General features: G+C 43.0%; 1 protein-coding gene and 1 long non-coding RNA gene across 2 annotated transcripts in view; one reads left to right on the top strand and one right to left on the bottom strand.

Moving 5' to 3' along the window:
• The window catches only part of hs3st1l2 (heparan sulfate (glucosamine) 3-O-sulfotransferase 1-like 2), a 43,100-nt gene that overhangs the window by 5,895 nt on the left and 12,118 nt on the right, over positions 1-25,087 (bottom strand). The gene's annotated exons all lie outside the window — the stretch shown is intronic.
• LOC126394808 (uncharacterized) overlaps positions 14,249-25,087 on the top strand; it is a 64,115-nt gene continuing 53,276 nt past the window's right edge. Inside the window, exon 1 of the long non-coding RNA XR_007570394.1 lies at positions 14,249-14,411. This is a non-coding gene — a long non-coding RNA (uncharacterized LOC126394808). The remainder of the gene's footprint in view (positions 14,412-25,087) is intronic.

Here is a 25,087-nt window from a genome sequence, read left to right as displayed (position 1 = left end):
GAGATATGCCCATTCAAAGTTTGCAATTTCAGTCAGTTGCTATAGCGCCCCCCTTTGGCCAATTGATGTAATATTGCTTCATCCTCCCATGACCCTCTACCACTGTGCCAAATTTCACATGGATTGACCAAGTCAGTGAGGAGAAAAACGTGGAACAGACACACAGACAGAGTTTTCGTCATTATATAGTAAAAGATATATCCCTAAATATAGTTTTGTTTCCTAAAGTTTAAGCACTCATTTGATTCCCTAATACTGTTTGGTAACTTGTTCCATTCAACAGAAACTCTGTACATAGATATAACTGTGTGTTTTAAAGCTGAGGTAGCGTTTGAAAACACACCCTCCTCCTGCAGCGCTCCTCTCTGTCCTCAGCCTCTCCCACTAGACAACCATGAGCATTTGCACGGCTTCAAACAGTAACCTAGTGTTTCTCGTACAGTAATTTACTTAATCTTATTTCATAAGTTGCACACAGTGCAATCACTCAGCCCCTTCTTGCTCCGCACACTCTCCCTCTCTGTTTATCAGACCACAAATGAGACAAGAATTAGCTGCTAGCCACCCCACAATCCCTCCACCTCACTCCCTGCCGCTGTGAACTACTTCACTGGGCACAAACGCAGTCAGCGCAAACCCCCAGCACTGGGTATCACAGCTGGCTGGTGACCAGCGGCAGTGCTGGGTCTAACCTGTGTAACGGCAGCAACAGAAAGTTTGCTGATCCGGGAAGGAGTCATAGCTGTCCAATCCCCTGGAGCTAGGGTCTGTACTAGCTGGATGTGGGTTGCTGTGGCCCTTGACTGGTGGTCTGACTCTGGAGCTGCTGCCCACTTTCCTCCCAGCAAGATGGTTTGTGGCAGCAGGAAGCGGTCCAAGTGTGATCCAAGACAAGAATTGATTTTAAGCTCCTCCTCCTTGTATACAAAGCCCTACATGGGCTCGGACGAAGCTACATCGCTAACTCCCTTGTTAACTATCTGCCTTCAAGAATACTGCGATCATCTGCTGGTTTATTGGAGGTTCACAGCAACAGCTGGAAGAAGATCAGGGATGCAGCCTTTGTCAATTACGCCCCAAAGCTGTGGAACACACTACCTATAGATATCAGGGAAGCTAGCTCGCTAACTATTTTTAAAAGAAAGCTAAAAACGTATCTGTTCACTTTAGCCTTTAACTAGCTCTGACTTCCTGATACAGGTCTGATCAGTCCTGTTTTATCTTTATTCTGTTTTCATGTAAAGCACTTTGTGCTGCATCTCTGGCATGAAAGGTGCAATATAAATAAAGTTTATTATCATTATTATTATTAGTAGTAGTAGTAGTAGTAGTAGTAACATTCGCTACATAAACGTGAACATGAAGCTGCAGCTATGAGCTTTGACTCCGGTTAGCAGAAGGCTAAACTATCAGCAATATTTTTTCCACATCTCTGAAACCCTTCACCAATATTGACACATTTAATCTAAATCTAAAACCAGCCTCCTGAAAAGAAGCAGACTAGAACATAATATGCTTGTGTTAGAAATTCTCAATACATATTTCAACATTTCTGTAAGTGAAAGCTACAAAAACACTAACAGGTCTCCTAAAGATGCACAAGTTTAAAAAACAGGTGCGTCCCGAACAAATAAAACGTTCTGCAAAGAGAATAAAAATGTGAAATGTTTCCTTTGAGTCGGGGGAGGTGCAGCGTTGGCGTCACTCACAGATTTTAAGGGTGGAGTCACGGAACGTTTCTATCCATCTCACATAGCTGCAGCAGTCGCCCTATACACGCACGCCTGCTTTCATGATCCCATATGTCTGAGACTGCTCTACACTCTAATGTGCCATTTTACAAAGTCCCAGTCCAAGCAGTGGTGGTTTCAGCCCAGAATATAGGGCTGTGATGTGATTATGGCCAGAAGATATTGAAATATTAATTTACATCTAAAGCACACAGAGAAGAGATGCATTGAAAATTAATGCTGTTATGAGGTTTCGGGCTTCCCTGAGGAGCACTAACACCCTCAGAGCTCAGCTGAACCATTTTTTCAGTATAGAGGACATGTTTCAACGATTGGCTGCATGCTGAAATATGTCTCATGGAGTTTATTCTGTATTTGGGGAGGTTTCAAAATGTTCAGGTGTAAGAAAACACACGTTTTCACAGAGGTATTGAAAGAATTAACCGACTGTTTTTTTTCAGCTGAGCATCAGATACAGTAAAACAAACCTTAGACCACAGAAAATACAGATATATTCATTCAGAGACTTCTTAAACACTTTGCCTTTGAGCAAGGCTTGTCGGCCCTCATGTGTTTGAACACAACTGATCAGCTGCTTAAACACAGAACAGAGGGGGAGGGTGTCACTGCTCCCTGGGGTGAATGTGTTTTTTAGAGAAAATTCGCGTGAAACAGAAGTTTGATAAGACAAGAGTTGTTGTTTCTGGGTGATGACAGGACTTAGTTTTGCATGAGCTTAAATCTCTTGCATGTCCGGACCAAAAATGAGTGACAAGATAAGAGTGACTCAAGACTCTAAAGAGTTGGATGGGGGGGGATTGATACCACTCTCATGTTTCTAAGGACCCATTCACCCTGGTGCTATTTGGTCCGCTTTAAATGATCCCTGGATAGTTCGGTTCGTTTGTGTGAACGCTCATTTACTCTGGTCTGGACCAAACGAGTGAACCCTGGTCCACTTGAAAACTGGGGGTCTTGGTTCACTTGCAAGTGAACCCTAGTGCAGTTCGTTTACAGTGGGAAATGAAAACAGACTATCTAGCAAACCAAAGAGAGGAAGTGAACCAAAGAGAGGAAGTGACGTAGAGCGCAATGCATTTTGGTGTTTGGTGTTTTTGTGGTGACCAAGCCGGCTGAAAGGGATGGATTTCTGTTTTCGGTCCTGGCCAATTGATGAGCCGGGTTTTCTTCTTCCTCAAGCTTTTCTTCTTGCTGGTCAGTGGTTGTTTCGGGCAATACTGCCCCCAAACAAGCAGCTGTTGTAACTGCGTGACGTTGTCCAGGAGGTTTGGTCCACTTTAAAAAGTGCAGTGTGAAAGCGAACCGAACCAAATGAAGGTGAAAAATGTTTTGGCATTCCCCGCCCTATCGAAGTCCCCCGAGTATCATGGTGTAAATGCACCCTAAGAAAAATATCTAGGGCCAGGACAGAGTCCTGCATCAGGTTTGGGGCCCGTGGTTGACCCAATAAAGGTGATATGTTGGTGAAATACATTCCCTCCAGATTCGTAAGATCCTCCACCTCTGGTCTGCCTAAATGTCCCCCAGATGCTGTGTTCTGTGTCACTGGCCCTTGTCTCTGGAACAGCCTTCCAGAGGACGTCAGACTCTGTGATTCAGTAGACAGCTTCAAACGAAATCTTGAAACCTAGCTTTTATTTAGTAACAAATCTAGGGCGGCACAGTGGTGTAGTGGTTAGCACCGTCGCCTCACAGCAAGAGGGCCCTTCTGCGCAGAGTTTGCATGTTCTCCCTGTGTCAGCGTGGATTTTCCCCAGATACTCCGGCTTCCTCCCACAGTCCAAAGACATGCAGGTTAACTGGTGACTCTAAATTGTCCGTAGGTGTGAATGTGAGTGTGAATGGTTGTCTGTCTCTATGTGTCAGCCCTGTGATAGTCTGGTGACCTGTCCAGGGTGAACCCTGCCTCTCACCCAGGATAGGCTCCGGCCCCCCTGCGACACCCTACAGGATAAGCGGTTACGGAAAACAAATGAATGAATGAATAAAACTAAACTAAAACCAGGTGTGAAAAGACATTTTAGTACCTGCAATAAAATAAAAACTACACTTGACTTTAGAATAAAATGACAACTAACTGACAGAATATTGTGTACTTACTAAACGAACTAAAACAAGATAAATATACACAAAATGTCTTTTAGTTTTTGTCAATTTGGTTGTTTTTGTGAACAAAACAAGCATGAGGAGGCATAAGTGCTTGTTTACTGACACTGGGATTTCTACATGACTGTGAGTCAGGTGCCTTCACAAAGATTTGTAATGCCTATGCTGTACGTCTTTAATCTTGCCCCAATATAATAATTAAAGAAAACACTAAAACTGATACTGGACTCTTTAAAAAAAATTAAACTGAAACAAGTAAAACCACTCTAACTGAAACAAAACTAAAGTCAAAATACTAACTAACTCAGGTTCTAACTGGGATTACAGGTGTGAAGGATCACACTAACGACTGTGATGCAGGACCATCGTTAATGTCATTATTCACACCTGTGCTCCTTCTCTGTCATGATGCAGACTGTCAGAGAAGTCTCTAGGTGCTGAATATTAAAAGCTTGAGAGTGAGTCAAGAGAAGGTAAGAGTTTCAATTTATTCTAAACGCATGTGTCATCCAGATTGCAATTAGGCCTACAAGAGCTAAGTGGGGAAAAAGTGACCCTAATCCTGACAGCCACAAAATCCCTCAGTGGCCAAAAAGATCTGCAGAAACCACCACCTCTGGTAGTTACCATGCATCTAAAGCTGTGCAGACTTTGTTTATACCATTGCATTCTGGTCTGTTAAAGCTGCTTGAGAGACTGTTGGTTTCATGTATGAACAATTTCTGTCTGCACGACACAAAGACGCTTTAGCTTTTTGATTCTTAAGTCATTTTCCTGTGATATCTGTGTGAGTTTGAATATTTTCTGTTACTGTAGCTGCACTGGAAATATTTATATTGTGTCAGCGCTGAGGCAGGTAAATAAGAAAATACATAAAACATGGTCCTTAAATCACTCGCAGCTGCAACCTGCCAACAACAACTTTAAGCAGTGTTAAAAAACACTTTGTCTTTGAGTACACAGTTGTTTGCAAAACACTGCTAAACCCTTCCTCTTGTTCTTCTGCCTTTCCTGTTGTTGCTGTTATTATGTCAGAGCTGCCCTGATGCGACTGAGTTATTAATTAGTGTAACAATGTTCTGGTTCAGAGGAGGAACCCTGTCTAGCGTTGTTCCTGTAGCAGAGCACTAATTGCACCTTCAGGGAGGATCCCTGCACCTCAGACCTTCTGTGCGATCCCCTGGCTTGGCGACATTGTCGTCATCTGTGTTGCAACCTTTGCCATCCCTTGTTGACTGTGGATGGGAGTTTCGGTGCGAATCAGGGTGTGGGTTGTGTTTGTTGATGTCAGTGTTATGGATGTGGCAGGTAGCAGCAGAGAAAATGTGCTCAAATAGATCGGTTGCAAGACGTAGAAATATATTTTTGGCCTTCTTTGGGGATCTAAATGTTTTTGTGTTTAATCAAAGAATATTCATGACGTAACAACTTCAGATTAGGTGATGATAAAAATGCATGTGTGAAATTATAGTCAGTTAAAGTACCTTTTTTTACAGAGGAAGATTAAACAGTTTATTCTTTTTCTCTGTTGTGAAGTGAGATTTTTGATTTAACATTTAAAAAAAAATAAAGGCCATGAAAAGAGTCGAAGGTTGTTTTATCACCTTTGACTTCTTCTTGCAAGGTGGAGAATTTAGAGGCTGCACTAGATGAGCCGAAAAGTTTGTTCCTCCTCCTAATATAAAAAAGTAGATAACACATGAAAACCAAACTAAATCCTGTCAGTGACGTTTGTGTTTTGATCCTTCAAAATCCCTCGAAATGCTTAAAAGTATTGTCTCCAAAGTCTGCCAAAATAGAATTGAAACCATAAAGTTGTTTTGGACAAAGAACAGCCAATAAATTGCTTCCTAAATATTTCAAGACATCACCATTATGATGCTCACTCACTGTGGTCTGGTGAGGCTCTGAGTGAAGACGAAAATTACAGGAATACCCTTTAATCAACGAGTGCGGCAAACCAAGCACAGTGCTCAATTAAAATTCCACATGCGGCTCGGAGGCTTGTTGTCATCATCTAAACTGCTCTTCATAGTTCACTGATTGGTCTGGCCTGCAGCTGCAGAGCTCAACAGATTCTCAGTGCATGGTTTTATCAGACCAAAGTCAAGTCAACTTTATTTGTACAGCACTTTAAACACAAAGAGTTGATTCAAAGTGCTCTTACAGCAAACACAGAGAAAAGCAAAATCAAAAGAAGGAAGTGAGACACATGATAATAGCAATAAAATAATAATAATGTCTGTTTTCAGATGACTGTTGAAAACCTCAGTGGCGGGGGAGAATCGGACAATGGGAGGAGGAGAATTCCAGAGTTTTGGGGCAACGATAGAGAAAGCCCTGTCCCCATAACACTAAGTCCTGGATCTTGTGACAGACATAAGTCTTTGCTCAGACGATCTCAGCTCTCTCACAGTGTGATACAGGAGAGGAGCTCTATGATGTCAGAGGGGACGAGGCCATTTAACACTTTGTAGACAAACATCAGAATCTTTAAAGTATTGTGTGGCTAACGGGCAGCTGGTGTAGGGAGGCAAGAATGGGGGTAATGTGCTCCCTCTTGTTTTAGACCTTGTTAAAATGAAGGCGTGGATGACTTTGGACAAACTTCAATTCAGAATCAAATATGACTCCAAGATTTTATAGATTTCAAGGTCTGTGATGTAACAGAGGGGGCAATCTGCCAAGATAAGGGGAAATAATGCTGGTTAAGTGCTGGGGTCCAAATAAAATTGAGTTGGAGAAAATTTGCAGCCATCCATGATTTGATATTGTGAGGACATTTATTGAGTTCATTTAGTTTGTTGATGTTGTTTCGCTCTAAGGAGAGGTAGATCTGTGCGTCATACGCATAACAGCGAAAAGATATGTCATGTTTTGAATAATGTGCCCTAACGGAAGTGAATCAGTGGAGAAGAGGACTGGGCCAAGTATGGAACCTTGGGGTACACCACAGGAATTAATGCTGTACATTTTACTGATAAGTGTGTTAAAACCATTTCCTCTTTTATGTTGATAAAACGTATTCAGGGCAGAATGTATTTACTGTTGCAAATATCTGGGAGTTTAAGAAAATCTGGTAATGCTGTCGGCCAGTTGTTATTTTTTAACCTTTTGAAACCTGAGCAAATTGGCTTGATTTCTTTTAAAAACAAGAACAGATTACCCCAAAAAATATTATCAAGGAATTGGTAAAAAAAAAAAAAAAAAGAAAAGAAAAGAAAAGAAAGAAAGTAAGTTAGAAACGAACAAACAAGGAAATTCCTTGCAAAGAGTGCTTAAAAATTATAATAATTCTGTAACATAATTTTAAAAAGCAATATTGTTTTAGACATAATTTCCCCCCATCTTTTTTCTTTTTTCCCTATTTTTTAGTGTCTAAATCTATTTTATTTATTAATTTATTTATTTTTTTGCAATTTGTGTGATAATTTTGAAGTTGCTTTTTGCCTCTTCCCCCTTGTTTTTGAAAGAAATTGCACCAGTTCTAAAAGCAGCACAAGAAAAGCAACGTCACTCCTGGTTTCAAATGGTTAAAACAGCAATCTTGATTCAGATGTCTTAGATTTTTTTTTTCTTTTTTTTTGTAACCACAGTACGTAATGAGAGAGACATTTAACAGATGAAAAATCAACCTGTCAGTACTCTCTGGTGGAACACTGTTTGTTAATAACCTCACTCCCAGGTTGGCATTTCTCTCCTGTAATTCCATCTTGGCCGACACATACTGATGTATCTGATATAGCTATATGTCACTTCGACACATCTGTCAATTCGACCGACATCAAACGTCCTTTAAATGAACTCGTGTACATTAGCAGCTGGCAGCGAGCTGAGAGGATGCCAGACTCAGAGCACCTACAGTCGTCATTTTGATGTAAAGTGGCAAACTGTGGGCTGATGCCAATCACAGTGTGGAGTGTGTGTACAGTTAATGTGTGTTTGCATGAGAGCGACTGGAAAAAAAGAGATGTTTTGGCAGGTTTGTGCGTGTGCGTGTGTGTGTGTGTGTGTGTGTGTTGCACAGCGAGACACATGCCTTGTGTTAAGTGGCTGCGTGAGTCCCTTGTGACTCCTCTGCAAACTGGAATACTCCCCTGCTGTCAAGTCGCTTCGCTCCCGCCTCACCTCATGACCTCCCTCTCTCTGCTCCCACCACCTCCCACCCTCCTCCTCACCTTTCCTCGTCCTCTTCAACCCTCTCCTTTGTTCACCGTTTCCTCAGCCTGCTCCTGACTCTGTCTTCGTTACTCGTTTGAATCCCTGTTTATGTGGCTCCGCTAACAAATCCCGGCACCATGCTAATGGGGATGCCCTGCAGCAGCCTCTCAGCTGCTCATAAATAAAACAGAAGCGCACCTTTCTGCCCTGAAATATTTTTGAGTGAATGAACTTTTAATCTTGATGAATCAGAAATGAGACAGGATTGGGTTTCGAAATGAGAAACAGCCCTGTGTTCACTTTCACAGTTTTGCTGCAATTTGAACTTTTTCTGGGGTATAAATATGCAAATGTGCATTTTTGTAATTTATTTTCACTGTTTTCTAAAATATTTGGATTCAAAACATGAAGTTAGATCAACTGTTTTGTACTTTAAAGGTCCAGTGTGTAGGGGAATATATTTGCAGAAATCAGATATAACATAATAAGTATGTTTTTTAGTGTATAATCACCTGAAAATAACAATTGTAGTGTTTTGTTGCTGTAGAAGTCATTTATATCTACATAGGGAGCTGGTCTCATTTATGGAGATTGCACCACCATGTTTCTACAGTAGCCCATAACGGACAAACCTAACACTAGCTCTCGATAGGGTCATTCACGTTTTCGCATCAGCCAACAAAGTTAGAAGTCCCTCTTTGACGAGAGAATTGGGAAAAAACAGATTTTTTTTTTTTAACATGAAACTGCTTTGTCCAGTGTTTTTACCGCTTTAATCAACTAGTCCATTTGTTGCAGAGAGGAGGAGCCCTCTGTGGATAATTCGGCTCCGGGTAAAAAACCTCCTAAACATCTGGATCTTAAGTTATCGAAGAAAAACAGCGAGCACACATCAGCAGGTGCTAGGCTAACGGCCTGCCAAACAGCATTGAAGAAACATTGATTTGTAACTTTAAACTGCTTTATTCTGTTTCTAATGGTTTAAGTCACCCGGTCTGTTTTATGCTGGAGAGGAAGACCTCTGCAGATAATTCAGCTCCCAGTAAAATCTCCTGCACAATGAACACCGAAGGAATTCTAACCTGGAGAAGTTTCAGCCGGCTGCAATCTGCAATCCTCACCGCTACATTCCACTAAATCTCCTGAAATCTTACATACAGTTCCTTTAATATGCACGTCCAGAAACAGAACAGCATATTTATTCCCTTTCACTGAATGTTCTTTGCAATATACATATGTATTTATATTTCTTACCTCCAGAAAAACACAACTAAATTAAGGAAAAATATGTTTTCTAAAGCATAAACTGTTCGTATCTGTTTGATTTTAATTTCTACCGTGTTAACACTTTCAGTTGCTTTTTTATGAGATAATCTTTTTTGCTTTACTTGGTGTGAACGACACAAAATCAAAACAAGATGGCTGAATTCATTAGCACCACTTAATGGCTGGACGGCTCTTTTCATCATCACCATATGAGCTCTGAGTTAGCCTCTTAGCCCTGCTCAATGAGGCTCACATGACTCATTGCAAGTCCTTGTCTTCTCCGCTCATCGCTCCTTGTGATTCACATTAGCCAGCATGGATAGGGAGAACAAACAACAACAACAACAACAACAACAACAACAACAAGGCCAGGATTGTCAATGATGCGCGAATTCACCATATTGACAAACACGACTATCTTTCCGGAGTGGAAAAGATGGAGATGGAGAGAAAAAGGGAAAAGAGGGGGGTGGAGTGTAATTATCTGTGAAAGGCAGATGCTGTCATCTGCGTATTGGGAGAGTCCCCGTATCTCATAAGTTTTGGGCTGTGTGTGTGTGTGTGTGTGTGTGTGTGTGTGTGTGTGTGTGCGCATCTCGTCTCATCTGCATGTGTGCAGCGCTTTTGCCTTTTGTGCGAGCACGCAGCATGCGGCTGCCTGCGATCCAGGCCCTTGGAAATATCTTTTTTACTGAGCGATGGTATTTGGGGGGGGTGGGGGAAGGATTATCCTGTACAGAGAGACGGAGGGTGGCAGGGAGGGAGGAGACGGGTGGTAGGAAGGCAGGATGGGGCTGAGGTGCAGTTGGTGTGTGTGTGTGTGTGCTCTGCAGGAGGGTGTGTGTGTAAGGCAGCAAGGAAGATTGTCCCTGGTAGGGGGTGGCATGGTGAAACGCTTTGGATTGCCAAGCCTGTCATATCACCAAGGCTGTGAGAGTCAGATAAAACTCTCTCTGTCCTCCTTCCTTTTCTTTCTTCTTCCATTCATTCCCCCCTCTCATCCATCTCTCTTTCACACTCTGGACTCCTTTCATTTCCTTTTATTTGCTGGGTCTCACCTTCATTTCCTCACCCATTTGTCTTTCTTCACGTCTAAACTTTAACGCCGGCCGCACTTTCTCAGTTTTCTGTTTGTGTCCGTATACCTTTTTGTGTCCCGCTCGACCAATCACGCTTGCTGATTACAGCACACATACATCACATCCACAGACGTGATTGCCTTTCAGAATAAAAACCGAAATCTAACAAGGTCGGTCCCATTTCCCATTCCGTTCCCATTACCCGCCTGGAGAGAAGATGGCCAGCACTCAGAGGGGGGTCTGTAATCAAAATAGATGAAGCCATCTGAGAAAGACGGGAATCAGTCATGCTTCCAGATCGGGCCGACCGCAGGCGTTCTTCCTGTGTTCCCCAGTACAGAAGAGATGGAGAACAATGAACAGAGAGGATTTGGATGGTGGTTTATAATGTTTAATGATGTTTGATAACAAAAACGAGAGATTTCATAGGTCCAGTTTTCTCCTATTCCCACTACAATGTGTTTCAGATGTCCTTTTCAAGCCCAACGAAGCTTCCTATCTGCTGGCAGGTCTTTCAAAGTTCATAGATAAGATGAAAGAAACATGAGATGTGGATAAGAGAGTGAAAACAACTCTCCCGTCTCTATTGAAGTCAAGGAGTTTTGCCTCTTCCAGGCACTCTGTCTGTTTGTGTGAGGAGTTTGAGGCACCCTGCTCCAGGTACGGGGCCTGGGGAGAGATATGCTCCGTTATCTGCATGACTGGAAAATTTGATCTTTTCCTGAGAGAGATTCAGAGTAAAGACGGATACAGAAAACAGGCGAAAAACAGAAGTAGGACCTGACAAGAGTTATCTCTCTCTCAGAAGTTTATCTGTGCTGCCAAAGCATGTATGGGCATTAATAACAATATCATGTGCTCAAGTGAAATACATGCATACAGAGATATTCTTGAACCCACGAGTCCTCCAAATATGAAGTACGTGTTCAATACTTCGCATTTTCTTGCTAATGCAATGCCCCTTTTGGCAGGACGGCATCATTTCCTTACACCTCCCAAAAACCATTTCAAATCTCACACCCACATAAATCAGTTTTATGATGTGACAATGCCATAGTCAAAGTTTGAGTTAGAATAGGTGCTTAGTGACCAAGTGATAAAGGTTAGGGCACAATCGTGGCTGTAATCAAATTAAAGCAGCAATGGCTGTTTATAGGAAACAAATCCTAGTCTCATCCGAGGTTGCTTAAATCTGCCGCTTGGTCAGTGACTTCTGAAGGCGTCAGGGGGAAATAACGAAAATGAAGGCAGCGGTAGTCCAAGTCAGGTTGGTGGGGTTGGCTGTGGATGGGTCCAACAGCCACCGCTTTTCACCTGGGAAGCCAGTGTTCACTTACCGTAGGATTGTAAAGCCAAACCCTGTTCTTTTTTCCTAAACCCAACCACGTGCATATGTTGTTGAAGGTAATGAAACATTAATTTGCGGTGCTGTACCGACGTAGTAGGTTTATTTTGAAAGAGACTGTATGCAGATGGTACATTTCCTGTGAAAACTAAAGTATATTTTGAAAACAGACAATGCAGGTAACAAAACTTGCAGAACTTGACACGGTGTCCAAGAACATCAACAACCAATGCATCCAGGGTACCTTGCACGTTGTATGACCACATGGAAAGTAAGTGACCAAACTCTAGGCACCCCTCCACTGTCAGTTTTGGATGTACAGGGACTGCATGTCAAGTTACGCTCAGTAAACTTTTTTAAAGAAAACCTCTGATGTATTACTTTATTGGGTTAAACCGACAAAAGTATGTGGTTTGGCTCAGAAAAAACCCCCAACATGGTTTGACTTAAAATAAAAATGTATCGTCATTCAACAGTGCATATGATATCCTACAAAAATGCACTGAAGTAAGTATGTTTGTTACTGATGTGACTGTTATAAACTAACTCGGATGACTTTTGGTTTCACACAGGACACAGTGGTTTCTTGGGTGAAAGTTTGGTCGACCCTTTCTTGCTCTTTTTATTACGCCAATTGGTCGGACACTACTTGATGTGTCTCATACCAATGCTAAAGGTGCCTCTGTGCATCAGAATCTGATGCCAAGAGTCACTGACCAAACTTCTGTATTTGACGAGCTGACTTGAGGGATGGCGCCTGTCAAGCTGCAGACCACTGTTGAAAACAAAGCAGGTCTTTCAGGACGCGAACACTGCTCTCGCTGCTCTCACTGCTCTCGCTGGTGAAAGTCAGTGTTTGTTGGACCCATCCACCACCCCTGCTGCCCACCATACTCTGACTTTCGCTGCCTTAACTTTCATTCTTGTCCCACCATGTCTCCCCCTGACGCCGCTGAGCACCGTTAAACGATAACGGCGATGAACGCATATCAGGCTGATGGTAAAGGACGGCTTTTTTCAACGGTGTCTGACACTGCAAGTCACTGCCAAAGCACTGGATTTCGACAACTTCGGAGTGAGACCAGGTTGCGTTAACCACAGCGTTGTTTCAACGTATCCACTACATAATAACGTACAATGCCACCTATTTTCTGGTGATTGGGTTGTAAGTGCACATGTCAGGATGCTTCCCATGGTGGAAATGGAGGCTAATGTCCCACAGAGTATTGGAAATGCTCAATAGTGCCAATGACAGCTTAGATAACCAACAAACATTAAAAAATGTAAATTTAAATCTTTGATAGTTTTCTTCTCACATCATAGTTCAGGTGAACGACAGACGTTGTCTCTTGTCAGTACAAAACTGTATTCTGCATTCATTAATCTACAAGCTGCCAAAAGTAGGGCACTAGAACATGGTAATAAACAATTTGTTTATCCAGTAAGGAATTAAAACACAGATTCTTCTCTAGCTGCCAAGTTTATGAGCAAAGTATCAGTGATTGGATTAGTGCTTAGCTAAAAGCAGCACAGATCAGTGTAGTGAGTTTAGATCCACTGAAGCTTCACACCGAGGACCTCCAACATAGCTGGCAGACAGAACGGGGCGCCCAGTGCCCGCTGACAGCCGCTCGTCACCTCATGTGATTTCATCATTTCTTTATTTGTTGGCTTCTGTCTCTGTGTTTATCTCACTCGTTCTGACCTTTGCTGAGGTCTGTCCGTCTTTTACCCATCAGCCCCCTGCTGGTTTTCAAATTAGACTATTTGGAAAAAAAAACAACAACTCTCTGAGCAGCCCAGCAGCCCACACCCACTACCCTTTCACCCACTCATCATCTTATTCATTCACCCAGATACACCCCCACCCAGCCCCGCTTCAACCCCTCCCTTCCCCTCCGCCCTCCTGCATCTTCAGCCGTGCACGCTCCAAGATCTGGGTCAACCGTATCAAACACCAAAATGCGCCTGCTCCTTCTCCTCTCTGGTGTGTGTTTAGTGTGTGTGTGTGGAGCACAGATAGTGTGTGTGTGTGTGTGTGCAGGAGGAAAAAGTGGGGGTTCTACAGTACTGTTGTTTTATCAGAAATTGCTCAGGGGGCGTCTGATGAAGAAATCCAGTTTTATCAAAGGGATCTTTGTGTGTGTGTGTGTGTGTGTGTGTATACATGCATAAAAAAGCAAACTGTTTCTGTAATAATGCATATGTATATGTGTTTGTGTGTGTGAGAGAGAGCCAAACAGAAAACAAAGCGTGCGGGGGATGTGTGTGTAAATGTTGCTCTAATTAAAGGGGGTCTGGCCTGAGTGTCTGGGCACACAATCCACTCTTATGTCTGCATGTCAGGGGTGTGTGTGTCTCTATTTGTGTGTGTGTTTACATGGCCCAACTGGCACGGGGCCGATGCCATTTGGATTTAGCGAGGTGAGAGAGGGAGAGGTAGCCTGCCTGGCGATGCCTCCCCTGAGTCAGGTGCACGATGGGGCCATCTTTCTTCCTCTATTTCACTTTTTGTCATTCATGTCTACCTTGATCTTCTCTTTGCCTTGCTCTCTTCCTCATGCAGACATAGTTTATCCATCGTTCAAGGTTGAAATCCAGTCTTTGTAAAGGCAAAAAATCTCAGTTCAGTCCGTGGCTTCAGTCTAAAGACTAGACTAGATGAAACTAGGAAGAATTCAGAGAGCAAATTTCTCCACCAAGGTCAGTAAGTCTTCTAATTTTTGACATTTAAGGCCACATGGGTGTAGTTTTTGGGTCTTTGCATACTTTCGATTTTTAGTATACCCACATTTTTTAGTGTTTATTAGAGAATATTAAATGCGGTGTTCACACTATGAGTGACACAGCAACAGCGTGACCAGCTTCATTATTGTCAAGTTGCTGCTGAAGTGTTGTTCAAGCATTTGTTAACGTTGCCACAGGCTTGTGTGTCTGCTGCCTGCCACCTCCACTGAGCGTCATCTAAAGTTTGTATTTGGACATAAAATAAATGCCTGTGATCAGAGTCTGAGCCCCATTTTAACATCACATTATGCTGCCCCGTTGCATCCCTGTATGCACCACGGCACACAGAAAGCTAGCATAGCGTCAGCTAACTAAGCTAACTTACACAATACCACAGCTAAACACAAACCATATGAGTGGCTGATGCCTCACTGCAGCACTGAAAAATGTTGAGGTCAGCTCAACTTTGATTTGAAGCGCATCACGACCATCAGCAGCAACAAGTGTTGGGCGTCTGTTTGTATCTGTGTGCCACCAGCTTCCGTTGAAAATGAATTGTAGTCTGTTGCTGTGTCACTCGTGGTGTGAACACAGCAGTAAGATTGACTCAAATCTGTGACAAGTAGGGCTGGATACCAGTGCCAGTACGATTTCCCTAAAAGTGATACAAATACTAACAGAGTGTGATATCCTTTTCAATGCAGCTGCAAGTTGTTTGCACATATTAGATACTGCATATCATAGGCCATGTTTAACAAAAACAATCCGCTGAAAACGGAGTTGTTTCTTATTTTAGTTTTGAAAAAAGTTCCGCGTTCAGATGACGACATTTTGATAACAATCACAGTGCACATGGATCCGCAAAAATGACCAAAAACCCTGTAGTATACATGCCAGGCCAGTAGTTGGCAGTGTGACTCTGTAATGAAACAACACGTGCCTGTGCACATGCGCCTCCTTCTACAGAGTGGTGATGTATAAACAAACAAAATGGCAACCACACGAATGTTTGTCTGGACGGACGACGAGGTAAAGTTGCTACAGTAAATCTACACTTTGCTGGAGAAGTGTTGATAAATTCAACAGGGTGAGCAGCACAAACAGAGCTCAGGAGTCCGCCATTGTTGTGATGGTCGAAATAGGCCACACATACCAGAATTTGGCAACCAATTAAAGTAAGACAATATCTATAAAACATTTTTTGCAAGGTCATGAATGTGACGCTGCAGATTTTGTGAGAACTGGATAAAATGTGTAGGAGGAGTGGTGAAAAAGTGATGTCTTGTAAATGGTTGTAATTTTTGTGGCTTAACAAGTTTTTCTTGAAGCGAAGAGTCCAGACAAATTAATTTATATGTGGAGTTATCAACAACAAAAACTAAAAATGTGTTCCATAATCTAACCCTGCAGCAAAGTTCACTGAAGTTGTCAAGTTTTGACAAGAAATATAAAACAAGAATGTCTATTATATATTTAAAACTGTGGGGATGAATTTTCGATGGTTTCTCCTTTTGAGGGAAAACACATCATTTTAATTACTGCAGCTTCACAGACCACACACACTGTGCTTAATTCACACCCCTGTCCCCTCCCTGCTGCCAATATCCTTGTTTATATGCTCACACACACACACACACACACACATACACACACACGCGCAGACTTACAGACTTAACATATGTGGTCTCTCTCACAGTGACAGTGGCCCCGACAGCTTGGCCTGACAGTGAGAGGAGACTGACCCGTCAGAGTGGATTTAACCCGACTGTCACTGAGTGATGGGGCACTCGAGGGGTGCAGGACCGTTGTGTGTGTGTGTGTGTGTGATATTTTCGGGGGTGAGGGATGGGAGGATTTGGGTGCATCCCTCTTGGCACATCGGCGGGGTCAGGGGCTCCGGGGCAGCAGACACCATGGACTTGTTGTGTGGGGTGAATTCAGTGTTGTTGGTTGTACGTTTTGAGTGTCTTATTTGTGTACATATGGGCGTCTGGAACGAGGGCGAGCTGACAGATGGGGGTGGGCAAGTTGTGTCTGGTCAATATCATCACGGGCCAGCGAGCCCAAATATTATCTGGGTCCTGAACTGTGGCTTTTCTGGGTTACATGCTGGACAGAAAACAAAACAGAGAGTGAAGGACAGAAAAAAAGCAGATGGTGTTTATGTAAAAAGAAGAGGATTTGAGTGTTGGAGGAAGACGAGTGGAAAGTGAGTGACAGATGAAGAGAAAGAAATGATGTACCAGCACCATCAGGTGTGTTTGGGCTCCTGCTGCTATCCTTACCATGGCAACGATTGTTTACATTGCTCTCACCTGGGCAGTCGACTCCAGGGACTGAGGATTATTAAAGCGAGGAGAATGAGTGGAGGGGTGGAAAAAGAAAGGAAGAGAGTGAGAGAATCAGGGGATGAGGGAGGGTGTTGGCGGTGGTGGTTGCAGATGATGCCACAGTTGGTGTGGTGTTAACGGCCAAACAGTGCCCTACGGCGACAGTAATAAACCAAAACGGCTGCTGGTGGCTTTGTTGGCCAAAATGGGCGATTAGTCTGATTGGTGTCTCGACTGCTCAGCCCTAAAGTAAACACAGACACACAGAGAGACAGATACCCTGGCTAGCAGGCATGTTTGGGCTTTTTTAAAGCTGCAGTACTCGAGATCTTTTTTTAATAAAAAACATGATAGTCTAAAACCCGGTTTTCACCAAACACTTTTGGTATGGTACCTTTGGAACCCTTCAGACATGGTACCTAGACCCTAGCGTCTCCACCGCAATCAGTACTCTTAAATGTGGGCGGGGTTGTTGTCACTCACTGCTCCATCTAGCACTCACTGTATTTCCTCAGTATCAGTGACACAGATGGAAGTCTGCACCTGGTTTATCGTCCACAGAACGAGGCTGCACGTGACATTTTCAGAACAACATGTAGTATATGAAATATTTAAGGTGTGTTGATGAGTTCACGTCGTCAGCTCATGCACTGAGTAACATTACAAGTTAACGTTCCACCTTAAAAGTTGCCGGCAGTCTTGTCTTGTTTAATAAGTCACAACTCTAAAGTCGTTGCACTCAAGTCCCAAGTACTAAATGTTGAGTTTCAAGTCCTTAACAAGTCATAATGTGCTCTTCATCACGTGTGATGCCTTGCTGTTTTATCACAGCGAAGGGGAGAATGCCAGCCGATTCCTGCGTCCCAATGGCAGGTTTATAGCCACAGTTTACATCTAGTTAGTTGAATTAGTTTCTGTTTTATATTTCACTCATCTTATTTAAAAAAAGAAAAAAAAGAAAAAATGTAATCGTTGGGCCTGGTGGAAAGTATCCGAGTAAGTCCAAGTGAAGTCACGAATCATTGGCGTCAAAGTTTAAGTTGAGTCAAGTCTCTTTGATTTTTGTCAGGTCTAAAGTTTTAAAATTTGTGACTCAGGTCTGACTTGAGTCAGAGTATCTGTAGTTCTGATGAGTTATACTGTGTATTTATCCACAAGAGTTGATGAACTGAAATATAACAAGGCTGGATTCACATTTTGCTTGACTGCGGCAGAAGTAACTTCCATGTGAGGCAGTGAAAACGAGTTAAATAACATGTCAGAGTACTGATGGTGTCATTGCTCAGCCTTTTGCCTCCCAAGTTAAAATGCTGATGCTCAAGCAGGTGAGGTAAACTCTGCAGCAGCTGTCAGCCAGCTGCATGTCAGTGCGCTCATGTCAAACTTCTCCTCTTGAGCTTTAAGATTAAAATAGAAAAACAGCAATGAGTGAGTCCTGAATCATCAGAGGAGGCTGGAATTTTCACTTTTGCTGTCGTATGTTTTTATTCAGGTGCTGTATTTAAGTACAAATTCAAGGTACAGTATTTCCATTTAATGCAATGTCATAATTAGCATTTTTGCTGGTCAAGCATTAGCTAGAAAGCTCCAGATCATCAGACCAGATCATAAAAATTTCATATGACTTGACTCGTCTTACCTTACTTATAGTAGGGACTCGACTTGACTTGCTTGATTCTCACCACAGTAACTTTAGACTTGTTATCTTTTTTGGATTTCCTAGCTCTGCTCCATCCATTTTTAAAATGTCTGCCGTGTCCTACGATCATATCTCTTGTGAATTGACCCTTCGCTAAGTCCCGCCCCGGGTCCGACAACAACACAGCTGTGCTCCATTGACTCTGATGCAGTCGTTTCAGATTTCCTTCATTTTCAGGCTGGTTTTGTGGATTTGGAGCTAAATGTTGTGCCTGGGGCACATCGTGTATTAATGATACTCGTTACCTGGAGAGCTTGGAAAAAGATATACGTTTCTTCCAGGGACGGCGCTATAGCCCCGTCAAAAATCTGTGTAGCGGAGGGGCGGGGGGAGTCTTTTGTTTATACTCGCACGTTAGGCTAAGGCTAGCTAGCCTACAGTCCGTTGCAATAGATCGTTTTGTGATCAAGAAAAAAGAGTGCAGGTAGAAAATGAAGACCAAGAAGAGGGAGTTTCGAAAAATGAATCTGAGAGAGGAACTCGTGAGCCAGGACGTGAAGGAGCTCCAGAGCAGTCCATCGCTGCTAGCTGCTCTACAGCCCCCGTTAGCTGCACTGCTGACACAGACACCGCTCCCTCTGATTTAAGCCAGTCACCTGTTGATGAACCAAGGCGGCCTCTTCTTCGGCGTTATCCAGCCACGAAAGTTGGACAGCAGGATCGCTACTTCAATCATAGATGGTATGAGGATTACAAATGGCTGGAATATTCATATTAATTATGCGTATGGAATAAATACACTTGCTGTTGCATTTTGGATGTATTGTCTGGTTATTGGCAGGTGCATGGGCGTTGTCCGGTGCTGTATCTGTCACCTTTGCACGTGAAACATTTTTACTATTGCCTTGTGGTCACTTGTATTAGGCTTAACTATTTTGTTGGATATTCTTTGGCCAAATTCAGTTAAAACCACTTTTATATCAAACATGTTTGTGTTGTGTATCATAGCGGCTTTTATTGAAAAAACAAGAACCTCCTTATAAAGTAACTGAAGTCATGAAAATCAGTTATTTTCTTAGCACCCCCATGTATCGGTCAAGCTCCCCCTTAGCCCCGGGAGAGACTAAATCCTGGTGCCGTGCCTGGTTTCTTCCCTGTTTAAACCCTGAAAAGTGTAGGGTTAGCTAGCTAGCTACTGAAGATATAGCCTACTGAATGTATACACATGCTGCTTTTGCTTTTTAATGATTGTAACAGTGAAACAAAGACCGACCCTGCCGTACAGGAACCAGTGAAGGGAAGCAGGGAAACTTTGCTGATATTCAACCAGCTGTGTGTCATCGCAGTGTGTGCAGATGAACGGTGTTTTGCCTCCCTGCCCGTCTGGCGGTGGAGGGCCAGGTTCTGGCAGCAGCACGAGGACGAAGCCAAACATGGTTCATCTGCACACACTGTGATGCCACACAGCTGGTTCAGTATCAGCAAAGTTTCCCTTTATATTCATTGTCTTGTGTGGCGATCAGCAGTGATGTGGTGGTTCACTTTTACACTGTGATCTGTAGCCTATAGTTCGGCTTTAGCTTCTGACTATCTTTGTCTTTTTAACCTGTTGTTTCTGCTGAGTCAGTTTGACATCCTGGATATATCCTTCAAACACAGACTGCAGACCCCTCTGTCTGCTTCTCTCTGGAATCACTCTTTCATTTTAACAAAAATATGATAATATTTCTTCAGGGAGTGCAGTTAGTTAAAGTGTGGGCACCATGCTTACTCTGACAACTTGTCGGACCATCATAAAGGGGCGGGGCTTAGCAAAAGGTCAGTTACGCTACACTGCCCCATGATCTGTGTGGTACTACTCCGTATATGTACGGTATAAGCTCACAGAAAACTCAAAGAGGGAGAAAAAGAACACAAGGTACAGACAGAAAGCTCCGTCTGTATTTGTTTCTGACGTTGGGCATAAATCAGCCATTACACCCACATCTAATAGTTTGACAAACAGTCATGTATTTTTCAAATGAGGCCATTAAAGTGTGTTAAAAGGAAGAAAATAAACTGATGAGGGAAGAAAGTTCCCCTTTGTTTCTGTGGATCATTAGGACGTTGGCGAGCGGACAACACGGTGTGATTAAGTGCTGTTTGCAAAGTGTAACTCGCACGCCACTATAGATTCTTTAAACTGACAGTTTAAACTCTTGCAGAAAATGTTTCTGCTGAACAAGATGCACATAATAGACTGAGCCCTGCAGTAGCTCCAAATTAGTCACAGGCAGAGACGTAGGTGCAAATGCATGCACATGTATTTACACGCACAAACACACTGCAATGTAGACGGACAAATTACACTCTAATAACTGCATCCGCTCCGTGGCTACTTTCACAGAGCTCCACTGGTGGTGCATCCTTTCTTTCTTTCTGCCTTCCTTTCCCTCTTTGAGCTCAGTATCCCACTGACTCTCCAGACTGGCTCGCTCAGCCCCTCAGCGCACACACAAATGACACACCGAGACACACATGGATGCACAAACTCATTCCCCCACATACACAGAAACATGTCCATGTACTCTGTCGCTCTTTTTCTTGCATACACACACACATGCACACAGCAGAGAACATGAGGTGCCTAGCAGGGGGCGGTTTTGATTGACCAAGCACTTTATGACTCTTAAATGGCTTTATTGCCTTCGTACTTAACCCCCACACACCACCTCCTTCCTCCCTGTCACACCACAACACACACACACAGTCCTCAGGCCGTCTCTGCGATGGGGAATTAATGAGAGCCATCACTAACCTCATACACACACACACACACACTCACACACACATACATATTGCCACCCAGCTTGCGATTTGAGCTCCCTCCTACTGTCTGGAATCCATCAAGGTCACCCCACAAATCTAAAGCTCTGCTCCTCCCTCTGGGGTCTTTCTGTTTGCCCTCCATGACCTCGCTTTGATTTTTTTTCTTCTTAAATTTTGGGAGCAGGCCAGGATTCGTGTCTAATGACTTTGTTACTGTACAAAGCGGGTCGATATGAGAGATTGGGTTGATTGATTTTAATTGACAGGACACCAGGGCGTTGGAGGTGCAGACTGCCAGTAGGATGGGACAAGGGTTCGACTGATATGAGAATATGAAGGCTTCCCCATAAATTTGTTCGAATTTGACCTCTGTTGTCGCCAAAGTGACAAAGAGAGAGATTTTGTGTTTCATTTTCATTTCATAGTGTAGAAAAGCATCCGCAAACCACCCAAAAACATCAAGGAATCTGATTAAATCTGATTAAAATGCACAGCCCACACCCGCTGCTTGCAGTAGGTTTTGCTTTCCACCTTCTTCAGCACTGCTTGCGCTGAGTTGAACGGTGACAGAGCAGTACACATCAAGGTGGCTAGCTTTACGCCAAAAACAAACCAAGCAGCGGCAAAGTGCGGCCTGCGGCAAGCTGGCAAGCAACAGCTAAGATGCGGTGGGCGCTCTGAGCTGTGGCCGTTTGATTCTGCAGTGAAGTGGGGCCAAACTAAAAGCTGGGGATAGTTTACAGAGAATACCCGCAGCCAATCAGGAAGAAATTCTTCACACCTGAATCACATTAACACACCTCCCAGCTGCAGAATTATGTAGTATTGTGGCGAGCTGCACTTCGCTGCTGCTTGGTGTGTTTCGGCATTAGCATCGGAGGAACACAGATTTAGCCACACATATTTGAGCCTCAGTCAAACCCAGACTTATATGAGAGGCCTGTCGTGCACCAAAACTGGCAACTAGCAGACGTAGAATAGCAAGTGTAAAATCTTTACTTTAGCTCGCCCTCACCAAAGACACAACCACATAGATCAACTGTGAAAGCCGCTTATAACGACCCATATGTATGTTTATTGCAAGCCAGTGGCCATAGTAATTATAACAGGAGCAGATGAGACATGATGAAGCATAAAAACGACCGTGCTATGTTGTACAAATTTCAAAGAAGCCCCTATAATGTGGGTGGGATTTGTGGTGGATGGGTCAAACAAACACAGGACTTTGACCCAGCGGTGTTCATGTCCTTAAGTCAAGGTTGACTTCTTTTAAACAATGTAGCGTAATATGCTAGGATGGGTAGCATGCTACACTAGTGACAAATGTGACGTGTTGTGTGCCAAACCATGATATCTTTCCAATACGTAACCACATGTTATGAGCGTAACTACGACAGTTTCATGTGTTTAAAACTGCTGTATTTAGGACGGTAATATATGTCGTTTTGTGGCTGTTCATGACCTATTCTGTCGTGCAGGTCTGAGAGAGTGCTGCTTTTATTTGTTCACGTTGTTAGTTAGTTTGTAGGCTAACTGGCAGTGGTTGGCACAACGTTAATGGTTGTGAAACACACAATAATACCTGCTTTAATGGGGTCTTTCGGTAGATAGTAAATGGAAGCTTTAGGGTCTGGTTTGCATCCAAAAACTGCACACTGTTCACAATGCTAATGCTAACTCTGCTCTCTGTACTGATAAGTCTGCTCTGCACGGGAGGTTTCAGGTTTCTTGCCGGTGTTGTGTCGCAGTCTGTTCCTCTGTCCATATGTGTTCCCGTATAAGACAGTGACTGGCTTCTGAGTTAGTGACGTACCTAATCTAGCTTGTCCAGCGTACGTTGAATCTCAGATTTCAGGGAAGTGCACAGACATAACCCCCGTTAGTAGTGGAATTAACAAACTTTGCACAGATACAAGTCAGTATATTCAAGGTTGGACATTTTAGCGGACATATACTTGTACAGGGAAATAGTGAATCAAGCATCACATCATAAAATCAGCAAACCTCTCCACTCCCTTAAAACATACACATTTTACAATGTTATGACATTATGTAGTACACGACTTACACTCATTTCCTCTATATCAGTATTCCACTCAGGTGGTGATGTTCCCGTCCATAGTGAGGGGGAAGATCATCCCTCAGCCTGAAAACGTTGGCTCGAGCCCAGTGTGCTGACAGAAAATCTAATCCTGCTGTTGTGCCCTTGAGCTAGACACTGAACCACTCTCTGTCACTGACCTCTGAGCTCTGTGCAGAGGAGGGCAAGCGAAAGGAAAATTCCCAATGGGGATTAATGCAGTATCACGTTATTAATACATAGTGTAGGCAAACAAGCCATTGAACACTATAAGCTACGATAAACCTCTGACAAGAGGTGTCATAGTGGTCGCAGTGCTTTTGAGTTTTGGGCCTGCATCATGGTTGTTTTGACTTGTAACCACTCTCTCAAGGTCCTAGTTCAAAGGGATTGATGGTGGAATGTAACCAAGTACATTTGCCTATACTTGGGTACAAGTTTTAGGTACTTGTACCTGAGGATTTTCCTTTTATGTAACTTTATACTTCTACTCCACTACCTCTCAGAGGTAAATATTGTACTGCTTTCTTACTTTTCACTTCGCAATTTTTCATACCCTTCCTGTCCAGTGAAAACCATGTATCTCCACATTTGGTAAATTCGAATGTTTGTGATAAACTGAAGGAGGAAGTGTTCCTTTATGAGCTGAGGGAATTTTTCCTACTAATAAAGCTAAATAAACTCTTCAAAAACCCTCTTGGATCAGCTGGAAAATGCATCGTCACAAAGCTGAAAACAGGGCTGCTTTTCTGATACTATGACCAGCGGACTTATTAGAGATACGTGCCCCGCACAGGACAGGGACTATAAACATATGATGATCTCATGGAATATGATGCATTGCTGTAGATCAGGGGTGGTGAAACTGCGAACTGTTTTGAAATGGCCTGTGTCCACTTTTTAAAAGTAAACTAGAACATGGCTTGAGCATATTTCTATTAGACTGTGCTGTATGTACATCGCACTGCCTCATCAAAACACTATGTCACTTTAATCTTGAACAACTACAAGCAAGTCCTGCCACTGCACCTCTTAATATGAACACTACATGTCACTACGTCACCTACAATGATTGATTACTAGTCGATAAAAACGGTGGTGGTGGTGGTGGTGGACAAAGATGGAAGTTAGAGAAATACTTTTTGTAATATGTGGACACACCAATAAACTACTATAATGTCAAACATTAAACTGTTTAGTAGTGTTGTGCAGTTATTTTGATAACTAACATTTTTCCATGAAGGCATGCGAGAAAAACAAAGTTTGTCAAATACCCGTGCTTGGGCAGTGACAAAAAAGCTGTCCTTTTCACGTCTGCATTATACGTGACCAGTTAGGCAGTGTCAGGTGGAAATGTGGCCAGACAACAGCATAAGTTAAGAGGGTGAAAAGTCAGAGTAATGGTGGATGGGTCAAACAATCATTGACTTTCACCCAGGAGGCCGGTGTTCACCTCCTACGTGAATATAAAGCCAAACCCTGTTAAATCTTTCTAAATCTAACCACGTGCTTTTGTTGCCTAAACTTAACCACGTGCATTAGTTGTTGAAGAAAAAATTCACGATGCTGTACCGACGTATTGACAGGCTGAAGTTGACATGGCGTCCCAGAGCGTCAACAACAAATGAACCCAGGGTCCATGATTGAGCGTCAGTATGTGACGAGGTCGTAGTGAGAATGTGTTGACACGGCATGACTAATTGATTTACAAATGGCTGCTTTATAAAATGCAACATACTCATTAATGCAGCAGTAACATTAATCTAAAACTAACATCATATATAATAGTTAAACA

The sequence above is a fragment of the Epinephelus moara genome, chromosome 8 (genome assembly GCF_006386435.1).
Source record: "Epinephelus moara isolate mb chromosome 8, YSFRI_EMoa_1.0, whole genome shotgun sequence".
Taxonomy (NCBI): domain Eukaryota; kingdom Metazoa; phylum Chordata; class Actinopteri; order Perciformes; family Serranidae; genus Epinephelus; species Epinephelus moara.
The sequence above is the reverse complement of the archived record's forward strand: the minus strand, read 5'-3'. Positions and strand labels throughout refer to the sequence as shown.